The following is a 14778-nucleotide window of genomic DNA, read 5'->3' on the forward strand; positions in this document are numbered from 1 at the left end:
ATGGATTATATGGGACAGTGAGGGTTGCAAAGGATAAAATCAGAGTTTAGCATTTTTTCTGTTCACATGTGGGGCCTTTGAAAGCAGCACAGGCCTGGTTGCCCCAATATATTTGGTCTAGAAAATGTCAACTGTGGAGGATCAAACTAAATCCGCACATGATTGTTTCATAGTTTCCACCACAACAAATGGCAGCCTACAGGAAGCAAAGAACTCAGAAACTTCCTGCCTTACAGTACGTCTTGCCCACACTTATGATTTTGTTAGATATGGAAATTATTTTTTGTCTTACCGTGATTTGGAACATAGTGTTGACACATAGATTTGAGAGGTAGTTTTTATTTTTTATCATTCATCCGAAACTGAACGTACTAAAACTCCCATCATCATTTTTTGAGAACAGTCACAACTCTACCACTGCAGACAACATTTGATCTGGCAATATTACTGACGACTAAAGCAGTGAAATATCATTTGAAATGTAGTATGCACTGATGTTCAAAAGGGCTTGGTAACTTGCTTTCATAAGAGGACCGGCCATCTGGAGTGCCTGGAGTTTTCCCGGTGGCTAGCCGACCTGTGGGGGCAGGCAGCGAGCCAAACAAGGCTGACACAAAAAGATTTTAAAATGTCCCTGGCTGCTCTGACAGCTAGAGGGGCTGAAATATGAGGAGTAAAAGATGAGAGATACAGTGTAAAGAAGGATCCAATTAAATGCCACAAAATGATTTATTTATACGGTGAACCGAGCGTCAGAACTACCATTAGTGCAACAAGTGTTGGTTCTGCTTACATCAACTTCCTATATGGCAGATGAATGTTCACACATGAATCGCCCATGAATCTATATATATATATATATATATATATATATATATATATATATATATATATATATATATATATATATATATATATATATATATACATATATATATATATGTGAGGGTCGGGGCTGGTGGTGCAGCGGAGCGTCTGTTTAGCAGCACAACTACTTTTTTTGTTTATTTGTAAAATAAAAATGTATTTGGTTCAAGTTTAACACAAGAATGTAAGTTGACTTTTAAAGTTGCATTAATTGATGTATGGCCACTTGGGGGCAGAAGAACCCCTCAGCAACATGAGAAACACACTTCATAAAGTAAAAAATGGCTAGCAGGGGATATCTTCGCTTTCAAAAATTTAACTGACGTAAACCGTTATTCCAGTTGCTCGTATTTGCAGTCTGAACTGTGTGACTTAACCATGGCATCACTCCCTCTTGGCTGTGAGTTTCATACATTTATCATGTGAACGTCTAAACATGAACTTCTTCTCAGATACTTGATTATGCTTGAATGCCATCCAATTTGCATGTCCAACTAACAACCCAAATGCCAGAATAAATGCTAAAAATGTACATTTCTGCAAACTACAGCTTGACGAAATGTGCATTTCTTCAGTGTGCAACAGCGCTGTGCTCATGAGCTGGTTAGGTTTAGGCACAAAAACCACTTGGTTAGGGTTAGGAAAGATGTTGTTTTTGGCTTTAAATACCACAGCTCAAAATGGTCCCAAAGTTACCTTCAATAATATTGTGTTGCACTTGAAAGCAACATTATGGAGAAACTGCACTGCACTATATGCCTGCCCCGACAGTTTCTGAGTGCAGCACCACTGTTGATAATACAAATCCCAAGTTTCTAAGTTTGCATAAGATTCTGAAACTGCCGCCACCAGCTTAGCCCTCCCGCCCATTATAGAAATGTCCGTGACAGAAATGACACATTTTGTCAAAATGTCAATATAGGCAGAAAGCCTATGACACACTCATTTGTGTGAGTGTCAGTGGTTTGCAGAAACGTTAACTGCCATGGTGGCAGCTAGGCAACAAAGTATTGTGTGATGTAAGTAGGTCAAAAAAGGGCCTTGTACATCTAAGATCATAGTAGGTCTTAGTTCCGTGGTAAAGATTTGACGCTAGATGGAGTCCTGACAAAAATGTTTTATATCTGCGGTTCCACTTCAGAAATGGATTCAAATGGAGCGAGGTAAACAGTTCATTCTTCCATACTCTTAGATCCATGAATCAGACTGAATGCCTGTGGGTTATGTAATGCAGCGGCAGCATTCCAACCACTCATCCAGAAGCATTCACGCTGACAGGTTTATCTTGACTATATCACAGAATTACTCCGAGGGAAGGTTGGTGCTTTTTATGTGTTTTTTTTTTTTTTTTTTTAATGGAGACCAAATTCTGACAAATCATAATGCAAAACTCTACAGACATCTCTCATTTTCTTAATCCCTCCCTGTGTAGTTCTGTGAATGACAAATGAGCGAGCAGCCATCAAGCTCTGCTGTCATCAAAGGACTTTCTCATTCTTTGTGTGGCGACTTGGAAAAACATTAATTATGAATATCTGAAATAAAGAATATCTTCATCTCTTCCTTTCCTCCCTGCATCTCACTTGTGACAGGAAGCATTTGCAGCCAGCACTGCGCTGCATCACATTTATTGTGGTGAAAAAGAAAAAAAAAAAAGAAGAGAGAGACACCATCCACTTTAGAGGAACTAATCTCATGCATGATAATCAAGGATACTCTCTCACAGATTCTCTGCGAGCAATTTCCATCAGCACAAAAGATGTATCTTGGATTTTTAGATAAGTGAAAAAGAGGAGAGGATCTACAGATTTATACCATCTTGTAAAGTTACATAAGCCACTCTGGGCTCATGACATACTTAAATAAGCAAAGGTTATGTAACAGCTCTATAACCACACTTTACCATTGAGTAGCAAAGCAAATTAAGTAGGTGCACAGGAATTTACAAGTGAAGCAAAACATTGTACCAGATTCCTGCTTTTGTTCTCCGTGTGCATTAAGCCTGTGTTTTCACATAAAAAATAAAGGTACAGCTGTAAAGTATTTCCTCCGCTGCTGGTGACTCACAGGAAGTTAAAGGGAAAAGTGAAAAATAAGTCAGAGCTGCTGCAGAGCAACGCACATGCACATGCACACGCACGTACACAGTGTTCCTGAACAAAAACACTTTGTGTGTGTGTGTGTGTGTGTGTCTGTGAGAAAGAGAGAGAGACACACACAGAGACAGATGTGACTGCCTGTGTTGTGTATTAAAAGAGAAAAGGGGTGTGGTTGTGAGAGCTGGGAGAAGTTATTTATCACTATTCTGTGTAACTGTGCCCCCGTTATAAATTCAGCATAGCCGCTGTTATGAGTAAAGCCTTTCATGGAGTCATTAATATTTGACAGAAAACATGGCTTTTTTATCAGAAGAACATTTTTGCGATTTCTTCTCTCTGCTCTTGATGTGAGCCGCGTGTCACGGCGCATTACAGGGTTTTGCTTTTATCTCGCCCGGTTCTATTACTGAATCAGACACACACCTCCAATGTGTCCCATCCTCCCACCCCCTCCCTCGGAGGATCGCAAATTAAAATTTCTACTTTGTGTTAAAAAGACAAAGCATTTAGTCCTCCTCTTTGATCCGCGTCCGTCAGCCTCCCCCTCAATCATAAATGTTTCCTTAACAATCACAACGTTTACCAGAGCGCCTCAATTATTTCCAACATCTGCATCATTATCATCGATTCAGTTTTGTCATGTCCTTTTGTGCGATCTTGTTCGTGCCTGATGGATTTGAAGGTAATATTGAAAACAGATGCCTTCAAGTGAATAGCAGCTTTACAGGGTAGCAGTTCCTGGTGTTGTGAACAACCTGTTCTGTTTACTGTGGCGAGTTCCCAGTGTACCCATAAAAGTAATAGATGGATCACGGACTGTTTTATTGGGAGCACTGGACCTCTATCAAGGGATGTTAAGCCACTCTTACGCAGTTTTGACCCTTTAATATATAAACTATATACAGTATTAGAGCTGAAATGATTAACTGATGAATATGAACTGACGACTAACCCGATGACTGATTAAATAATTCTGTTGTTTTAGGGAAGCAGAAATGACAAACATTGCCTGGTAAAGGCTCCTCAAATGAGAGGATCTGCTGCTTTTTTTGTCGTGTGCAGTACCTGAGTAAACTGACTTTATTATTACTTTATTATTTCTATAGGTGCAATAAGAATATTAGTTAACGATAAAAATGATAAATGAGGAAAGACTGGCTCTAGGCACTGTGTCAGAGATATCAATTCAAATTACCCTGCTAACCGGCTAGCCCTTCCTGGTTAAAAGGAAGGGCCTGTAAACACCAACATTCCCCTGGTGCTAGCTGCACAGCTACCTGAGCTAACGGTACCTTCAGAGAGCAGCAGTTAGCAGGTATATATATATATATATATATATATATATATATATATATATATATATATATATATATATATATGGGTAGTCATAGATTTGTTAACATGCATTCCTACTTTAAATAAAATGCTTGTCATATGATGACATCCAAAAAACTCCTATCTTTATTTCTTCAGTCACAGGAACATTAGGAACAGGTTCACGACACAATGGACAAAGACTACTAAACTTTCCCGCAGAATTACAGTTCAACTTTCAGTATTCAATTCAATATAAAGTGATTATTATTACAGCATAGCCTGAATCTTAATATATAAAAAGCTCTTTATACTGGCTGTAAAGTTCATCTCCAGTTTAATTCAAAACAAAACAACACCGTATTCCAAAACACCAAGGTGTTGTCTGTAATGACTCATTATAGGACACTATAAATTCATATTGGTAATAGATAATGTACCAAATTTTAAGTCAATACCTAAAACTCATTTGAAATAGCATAATTGCAAGTCAGACTTCATATTTGCTGAATGAATACATTGAAGCTGCGCAGATGAATGGTGCAAACACCTTTCAATCGCTTGAACTCTTGAACCTTTATCCTATATGACCAGCTTGGTGAATTAAGTATCATAAAATATGTATTACCAATAGCCGTATTTGTCATAAATATTCATTGACACAGGACTGTTATCCTGAGAGAAAATGTATTGACAGAGCTGGCATAACATTCTCCAATTATTCGTGTCCTACCAGAGAGAAGCCTGTCTTCACCACGTCTTATTCGTCTTATGCATCTTACCAGAGGTTCTGATGCAATATTCTGTGCGTGCATTTCAGCTCAGGTGCCCTTTACACTAATCCGGTGTTTAGTTTTATATCACAGTGGCAAACAAAGTAGGGAAAAGTTCAGGTTGTAGCTGTTTATTTGAATGCCATTGGGTTAGTGTTTGGGTTATTAAAGTTGCATACTCAGGTTTGAAAATATATTTAATTTTGTTTGTCTGTAGTGTTGCACCAGGACGAAAACACGAAGCTTGTTTTTTTTTTTTTTTTTTTCTCTCAACATTAACATGTGGCTGACTGATGACGGATTCTGAAGCACAAGAAATAGATTGTGCAAGATAACTTAATCAGAGATCAAGGGCTTGGTTTTAAAAACACTGTGAAAACAAGATCTATTAGTCATATTTCTTCTCGCAGCAAACTGTGAATTGATACTACCCGAATGAAACACTTGTTATCCAGCCATCACTTTCATTTATTGGCTAATTAACCTCTTTTCATTTCTGTCATCAGTGACAAAAAAATGTACTCTCAGTACTCGGTAATCAAACAGTCTCATGCTCACATCTCGCCAGCAACAGGCTCACTGTAACAGTTGCTCTCAGTCTATTATTTCCATCCATAATGTGCACAGGTGCAGCTTAATTCAATTGGAAGAAATTGCCGCGGCTATACACAAATACGTCTGTGTGTTACCAGTAAAGCTGTTGTCATGGAGATGATAAGGCTTATATAAGCTGGAATGTATTTTTGTTCAAAACGAGAACATTGTCTTCACTGTGCTCATTTCATTATGATTTGTTTATACCCACACATATAACCACAATTGATTCAACTGTCTCTGTCTTCTTCTCTCCCATGCAGGCAGAGTATAAAGCAGTACACTTTAAAACATGGATTTCTCTTTTTTTTTTTTCCTTTTTTTGGATGGCTAGCTGAGCTTGAAGAATCCGCTCTCAGGCAAAAGACATTTTATACCATCTGCAGAAGTTGATAAGAGGCATTTTTGCATTTCCCCTCAGTATCACTTTCATCAGTATCACTGTCACAAGCAGAGCTGCTGCCTTGATATTAAAAACTCAGATGTCTGGTTTCACAAAAAAAAAAAACAACCAAAAAAAAAACCGATGAGATTCTTACCTCTCAGCCAACTATGCCGGGACGATTGGCGAATGCTCTCGCTGTCCGGGGGTGGGATTGTCATTCACTCCACCTTTAACCTCCTGTCTGCTTTCAAGATCCTGCAACCTACCAGCTTTCAGCAGAGGATTAAACAGCTATTGACAGAGGAGTGACGTGATTGGCAGGTTAAAGGTTCCTTCCTTGTCAGAAGAGGGCCCCTGTGTCTGTCTGGCCCCCATGTCTTCCCAGAACTCACATTTCACATTCCAGCGTGACCTGAGCAACTTTTTTTCTGAATTTCTTCTGCTGTGAAAATACGACAGGGAGATTTTCTGGAGCCCCCCCCCACCAGACTTTTCACACTCTTTGCCTAAAACGACTCCCGTGCATCAGCGGGGGGAATAAAAATTCTTAAATAAACTAGCGCTCGAGTGTTATGTAAAGTTCTTACTTTGCTGTTTGTGTGCCTTCGACAGGGTTTCTCTCACGCTGCCCATGTCCAGTGTTCATCAGCGCAGAAACACCTACAGTCTGCAGCAGCAACGCTCGTCTCAGATGAGGGAATTTTCAGCCCCAGTGGAACATGTGGGAGTCGGTAGTTACTGTATATTCATTTAAAGCCTTTGACTGTATTTCAACTGAAAGAAGGGCAGTTGGCGGGTGGGTATCAAAGCTTGTGCTAAAGCTACTTCAAACAGACAATGGCAAAACAAAAGTTTTGAATAAGCCCTGTCTGGTTATGATTTAGTCTGGAGAGCCCCTACGTTCACAGGTACAGCCCTCGTGCTTCGTGGATACACACAGCTTACAAGCGTCGTGTTTTCTTAAACCTTCTGACAGCCGAGTAGAAAGAAAACAAAATGCCCGTGGAGGGAGGTCAAAAAAATGAAGTGACGCTCCTCCTAATGTTCCTGTCAGATGGTACAATATGTATGACAGGTAAGTTAGCTCTACATCAGTAAGAAAGAAAGGGACGGAGAATAATAGCGCGAGGCGTAAAGCTAGAAGGAAAGCTTGTCTCTCGGCCCCTCTCAGTCATCTGGATCCACCTGTCCACAGTCGGAGCCTCTCAGAAGATTTGCTGCCGGTTGGGGAATTCGTGGCTGAGCGATGCGTCAGGGGTTGTCATATAAAATGTGAGTGCTTTCCCCTGAGTAATTTAATCACAGACTCTTATGGAGGCATCAGCCAGCACACCGAGAGACAGAGTAAAAGGATTGTAATTGGACTTCTTTCATTCAAAGTAATATATGGAATATGTGGTATAATTACAGCGCGGGGTAATGTTCCGTGGGCGACTGAAAGGCTAACGCGCAGTGATTGGTTTAATGTGCGTTCATCAGGGGGAATTTGCACCATATTGACTTTTCCTTGGTGGTATTTCATTTGGGCTAGTCAGACATTATCATGTGGCTTTCATAACCTCCCCGACTTACTCATCGCGACTGTCCAGGACGATGGAATGATTGAAAACTTTGTCTTCTCAATAAATGAAACCTAGCAGAAATGTTCTATTATGCGCCAAATGAGTAATTTGCGTGGGCAAAGTCTGAGGTCAACTCTACCATCATTAAAAAGCTCTTGAATAGTCTGGAAACCCTCTCATGCAGCTGTGCTGTTTGAACAGAAATCTCTGTCGACTTTATAGCTTGTTAGCTACTTTCATTTCACCATCTGCTTGACACGAAATTTTGGTGACGGCAGATTGTTTTTGTACTGGATATTGTGCGGCTGCCAAGAGGGAGGATTTAATAAGTTTACTGAAAGAGGTACAAAGTAATGTCATCAATATTCAGCACCTTTTGTGTTGATCCACATTATGAGGTGGGATAATGACAGATTTGTTTTTGTTAAGGTAATTTGTTGAAACCTCACGCATAATGTAATTATGTCCAACAATATCAGTAACCTACAAGTGTGTATTGTAAAAAAACAAAACAAAACAATAGCCCTTAAAAATGATTAGAAAAAAAAACAATGAATGCAAGGTGTTTCTTGCTTGTGCCAATGAAACAAGTGAAAACTTTCTAAAAGCACGTCCCTGTATCTCTGCAATACAACTGCAAGGTGATCGCTTATCATATTAAAGGTGCAATATGAAAGATATTTGGATTAAAAGATTTGAACGTTAATATTATCAACAAAATGTGAATAATTACAGGTTAGATGTAATGCCAAAGATGTCTGTGTATTGCGTTGCAGACATATCATTGAAGTTAGCATGCTAACCAGCTAGCACCTAGCAACTTTGTACCTTGAACAACACCAGCACTCCCTCTGTGCGCTCAACTCCCATGACTCCAATAGCAGCTACAATTAGCAGCAGTTAGTGGTTACTCTAATGATGTGCCACCCCCTAAGTTTCGACTATGAATGATAAAATTCTTATATACTGCACCTTTAAAGCAGTAATATATAGAAATTGGCAGCACTATGTTAACTACAAATCCCAGGTCATGTAAGGTAACTTCAGCAGCTTCCGTTAGCCACAGTTAGCAGTTACTTCTGAAAGTTCAGGCATTGTTATTGTTGTTACACACAATGTTAATTTGTATGTCATTTTGCTCTAAAAATTAGGAACAAAACAATGAATATAAGCTGTTTCTTGCTTGTAATAGTAGTTTGTAACTACACATGCCAGAATTCTGTGACAATACTGTCAGGTGTAATGTCAGGTGAGCTAACTACCAAACGACAACTTCAGCATACAGTCACAGTTAGCGGTTACTTTAGCAACAAGTAAAGCTATCTGTCCATCAGGAAACACAGCAGCCAGAGGACATCTGAGCGGAAACCAAGAGACATTATCTCCATAAAATATGATCCAGTGGTATTGTGTGACACAGTGCTGTGAAGCGAAAACACCTCTGGGGAGGGGGATCCTACACATCCACCCAAGTTACATTCTGCAAAATACAAGCAATCTGGGCTCAGAGTGGGACTGACAGACACCATTCACCCTCTTATAAATCAGTGTAATGCCAAAATGATTGTAAAGCTGTTATTTCATGGTAAAATATTTACATTATGATGTGTTTATGCTGTGTGAAAAAAACAAGTCTCTCCTCATTTATTCATGTTTTAAGTGTATTTGCTAATTATCATGCTCACTGAGCTTATCACACAACCTATAAAAAGTCAACATCTTCATCTTGTGTGCGGTCTAACCCCAAGCGACGGTGGCAACGTGGTAACTCCTTGTTCCTGACGAATCGCACATCAAACGCTAACTGCATTTTGAGGTGACAGAGAAATAACTCTTTACTGGAAACCAGGCAGTTCCAGGATGGCTTGGGAGTTGTCATGCGGCGTGCTACATGTTTACGGTACCTTGGGCCTTTCCGTTCACATCAGCCGACTCATTTTTCTGTTGCTCAGCTAAACCAATCAGGTGAATCTGCTGTTCCTATGTGGCCTCCGCGTGGCGTGGGTGTGCGTGAGGGGAGTGCATGTGTGTGTGTCCGTATCAAGCATCATTTTAACCATGAAGATAGAAAAAAACACAAAATGACAGATACGTGTTTTCCAGCTATTTTCCCCCTCCACTTGTGTAAGAGATTTTTTTTTTTATTTGCATCATGTGACCTCTGCTCCATACATACAAGCAGGAGGAGTGCATTTTTGACTTACAATTAGCAGCGTGATGTAACCTGATGACGGCGCCACCCAAACGTTCAAAACATTAGGGTCTAGTCACACTTTCCATCATCTCGCTCATCATGAAACATTACTGAAATGAGATCCAGGTTGGGAGTGTGTGTGTGTGTGTGTTTGTGTGTGTGCGTGTGTGTGCATGTCTGACAGTATGTGTGTGTCAGCGAGAGACATAGGGAGCGAGAGAGAGAGAAACAGAGGAGGACAGCGTTTCAGATAAACTCAATGTGACAAGATGGTTACTTTCTCCCTCTGCTGTGACAGTTAATTCTGGACTAGGAAAAATGTCAAAAATGTTTAGCTGCGCTTGAGCAGAGTTAATTACAGAGCCCCAAGGCGACTCAGACTAGGGCTGCTAATGGCCTTGACTTACAGATAAAGCTCCATTTACCAAGACTGTTTTTTTAGCCACTGATCTAATTTACTTAAAATCAAATATTTTGGCAGCGGCAGTTAAATTGTCACTGTTTAGCTTTGGAATTTAGATAACACAGCATTCTGGTTTTTGTTTCACCTGCCGTTAACCCAATTAATGCTTTTTTCAGTTGTTGTCGTGCTGTAACGCTGTGTTGTGTATTGTGTGCAGTGTTATTGGTTGAAGAGATGCATGAGAAAGGAAACCATGTATGTGCAGAAATACCCGAGCACCAGTTTGACATTCATGCTCCAAACTGTCGCAGCTGACATTTAGACCTTCTGACCGCCAATAAAACAGTCTCTCTCTCTCTCTCTTTCTGTGTTTCTATGTCTCTCTCTCGTTCTCCCTTCCGCGTGCTTCCTTTGAGGTCAGTGAACCACAGTGTTTGTGTTGTCAAGCCGCTCTTACACGTCTTTGTGGTTGCATCACTTCCTTCTCGCAGGTCCCTTCGGCTTTGCTGCATTGACACGTGAAAGTCTATGAAACAGCAATCAAGACATCAGTAGCACAGGGGCCAGAGCCAAGTGAACCCAGTCCCAGAGATCGGGACCCAGAGATGGCCCGTGAAATGAGTTGGAGTTTGAAAATCACCGGAGGGGATATTCCACGCCTCGCTGCCAATTTCACTATCATAATCAACCTCAGCTTGTAGAACGATATTATGGGGCCAAGTATTTTTGCTGACACTCTAACTGTGCATAGATTTTTTTTTCTTTTTTTGTGGCGCAGGAGATAACTGAGCAGATAAGAAACATGCGGGGGCTGAATTGTAGATTGTGCAAAAAAAGAGAAAAAAAATGGTAAAAAGCAAAGTGCTGTATTTTTGTTCATCTGATATGAAATGTTCGTCTTTAAATTTGTTAATTAGCTTTAAAAGATTGAAGCTTGGTTTTGGTTGATGTGATGCATTAATTGAATCAAAAGATGCTGACATTGTGTAAGAAGTAATAATAATAATAATAATAGTAACTTTAATTTATGTAGCACCTCTCAAGGAGCCCAACTCGCTTTACAGATGAAAAAATACTAAAGAGACTAATGTTTTGGCTGGCTGACCATCATCAGCATCTACCTACTAGATAATATATTGACCTCAGTGGTTTCCCTCAGGTTATCCCTGCGTATTAGAGATACAGTATGTGGCATTCATGCACTCAAAGGTCTAAAAATGTATTTTGTTGGGTTGTCTACTTTCATTATCCAATGTTTTATCAGATGATAGATAAGAGAGTGAGGGAGAAAGTCAACAAACATGACTAAACATGGTGTGAATGGAATATTAAAGGTCCCATTTTATGCTCATTTTCAGTTTCATACTTTAATTTTGTGTGTCTACTGGAAAATGTTAACATGATTTATTTATTTATTTATTTATTTATTTTCATTCTGTCCATTGCTGTCTGAAACGTTCCATTTTGGCTCCCATCTCTTTAAGTCCCCCCTCCCAGAGAGCCCAGTCTGCTCCGTCAGCTCACACGGGGAAAGAGCAGGGACCAGCCACAGTGTTCTCACGTTAGCTCTGCTGGTGTTTTTTTTGCAACCAGTGGCTGTGCTGAGGACATTGCTGAGGGCGGTGACTGCGTAGTTGTGGCATCACAACCCTACCGAAGTCCTAACAGCTGGTATGAAGGTATAATTACATACGAGTACAGGCTGTGTGCATCTCTCTGTGGATTGAGCAAGTTGATACCTTCATAGTATTAATCATAGTATAACACAAACCAGCTTTATTACATAAAACAGTCAGTCTCACTTTCTACAGTATGGGACCTTTAATACATTACCTAGTCTTTGAACATTCCTGCCTGAGTTACCCAAACAGAAACAACAACTCCCATAATATATGTCTTATGTGTTCATTGTTTTTTATTAGGGGAATCAGAGCATCAGGATTTGTACTGTATCTCAACATTTTGCTATTATTGTTAGTATCATTATTACCCAATAGTACCCATACTACTACTACATTAATACTCTAGATCCAAATACATATATTTTCACTTCAAATAATATGAAAAGTAATATTAATTGACCATAATTGTTTGTATCCACCACCAAGGTTAAACACACAAATACCTCTCAATGTTATGAATCCATAAACATTTCAGCTGTACTGACACGTACGTAGATGCCCCCTGGGACCCACAAAAACATCCAAACACACGGTACATCTAAGGAAGTTTAACTTACTTTCTGAATACTTTTGATGTGACGTTGCTGCATTTCATAAGTAGTTCCTCTTCGGAAAATTTAGATGCAACATCACAAACTTGAGTCGCCATATGTTAAAAAAGCACGCTGAAAGTGGTTTGTTTGTCTATAACAGTGTTCCTGCAGGTCTGAGGTTTATTGTAAACCTCACAGGAGCCAGTAAATCACGGTAGGTGAAGTACAAGCTCACATCTGATATTGTTTTGATTGACTGTAGCCTTGGATACACATAATGAAACATGGGGAAAAACCTATAACATCATCAGACAGTCCCTAACAGGAAACAAAAGTAATGGTTAGGTAATTGTGAAGTAATAATGTTCCTAATTGTAAATCAATTTGTTGCACTAATTTAACCCGAGGAGACACAATAAGCAGTAACTAATTAGTTATTGATTTTGCGTCGATAGCACCTTATGCAGATTAATCAGAGGAGATTTTTTTTTGGAGGGGGGAGAAATTGCAGATTCACAGATATTTAGGAAGGAAACACTCAGTCATTAACATTATATCCAATACTCCTTTCTCAAGAAACCTTTCATTATAAGTATTCTACGAGTTATTTAGAATCGCTGTTACTTTATTAGACATTAGTTTCTGATTTAATGCTTAATTACGCCATGGTTTCGGCTTGGGTGCTAATTGTATACATAGACAGAGATATTTTTTGTCACACAATGTGGGGAAATTGGTTCAGTGCACTCAGCCCATCCCGGAGGAGTAGTGGGCAGCCAACGTACAGTGCCTGGGGACCAACCACAGATCTTAGCCAGTGCCTTGGTCAGGTGTACAGACTAGAAGAATAACCCGACATTCAAGTCCTGATGGTAGAGGAAACAGGCAGACGCCACGGAGACCCTTCATCCTGTGAGGCAACAGTGCTAACCACTGTGCCAATGTGCCGATCGTTTTGATCATTTACCTTCCACTTTCTCCTCTGTGAAAGTTAAATCTGTAGCAGTACTACTTTTTAATCAGTTGTTACACATGATACAATAAATATGAACAGCACAGACAGTTTAAACAAACTATGTGTAAAGATACTGTACAGCTATATTCTTATCAATTTAAACTACCCTGCAAAATATGTAGAGGAGGAGTGCACACGTGGCAAACGTTTGTTGAACAGCCCTAGCAGGGAAGAGAAGTTGTGAGTGTGTAATAAATTGTAGATCATTGAGATATTCAGCTCTGAGCCACATCTAAATCTCCGCAGCAGGTGTTGTATTGTTATATTGGCTCGCTCAGAAGTACTGGAACCTGATATATGTTCATACACACCGAGAGCTCTTTTGTACCAGTCCAAGGTTGTGCCCACTCATGAAACCAGTTGAACATAGATTTAAACACTGTGTCGGAAGGACTTCATAACATCTCTCTCTTTTCCACTATTATCATCTGTCCAAAAAAAACATCCTCCTGAAAATTCCTGAAAAGTTTTCGCAGTTGATTCGAGAAAGAGAGAGACCTGCGTGCACAGAGAAAATCGGGATCAATATGTGTCTATTATAGGCTACAGCAGGAGCCCTTTGAAAATCTATTTATACCAGGGAATAAGCTCCTGCCTCAGTGTGTGTCTGTGCGTTACAGAATGGCCTTTCTTACTGTAAATCTCCAGGACACTGCACGGATCTCTCCGGCAGCCACAGCCAATCATTTCCATTCACTTGCAATGTACATCTGCCTTTGCTATGAATATGCCTGTCACTCCCATAAAGACCATCACAATAGAGCGCACTCATTAGTATTGTGTTGCACTGTGCTTCAGCATCAAGCGCCTTCCACCCTTGACTAATTTTCTGTTTGTATCAGGGAAACAAAAGCCCTCCAAATCCCCCCGTGGGCTCCGGAGTGGCTTTACCGCACATCAAACTATGCTAATTACCTTTTTGCATGATTAATTGGACCAATTAGAATTAGTAGAGGAAGAGAATGATTCTTGGCAAGGTGCGAAACATTAATTAGTCATAAAAAACGTTTATTAGTGTTCAAATTTAATCTCGCCGAGCACAATGGGATTACGGGGGAAAAGACAGTTAATATGTGGCGTGTTCAATCACTCTCGGCCGCGGACGGAATAATGAGTGTCACTGCTTACATTGTGCTCCGTTGCGCGCACACACACACTTACACACTGCCTCCCCATCCCCTACCACAGTTACTGTACTGTTGGAAAAACACCCATCTTCATCCATCATACAAAGTGGCAGTTGTAACACAAACATTCCAGCTCTGATTGATGAGTCAAGACCATACAAACGACTTATACACAGTAATCCCGAGCAAGATTTATGGCCTGCAGGCGACGCATTAGAAATTTTGCAATA

General features: G+C 40.0%; 1 protein-coding gene across 1 annotated transcript in view; it reads right to left on the reverse strand.

Moving 5' to 3' along the window:
- Window positions 1–6431, reverse strand: part of tox2 (TOX high mobility group box family member 2) — a 130789-nt gene extending 124358 nt beyond the window's left edge. Inside the window, exon 1 of the mRNA XM_037102244.1 lies at window positions 6187–6431. The gene's annotated coding sequence lies outside the window, so the exon portion shown is untranslated. The remainder of the gene's footprint in view (window positions 1–6186) is intronic.
- Window positions 6432–14778: the final 8347 nt, after the last annotated feature.

The sequence above is a fragment of the Acanthopagrus latus genome, chromosome 6, assembly GCF_904848185.1.
Source record: "Acanthopagrus latus isolate v.2019 chromosome 6, fAcaLat1.1, whole genome shotgun sequence".
In the NCBI taxonomy this organism is placed as follows: domain Eukaryota; kingdom Metazoa; phylum Chordata; class Actinopteri; order Spariformes; family Sparidae; genus Acanthopagrus; species Acanthopagrus latus.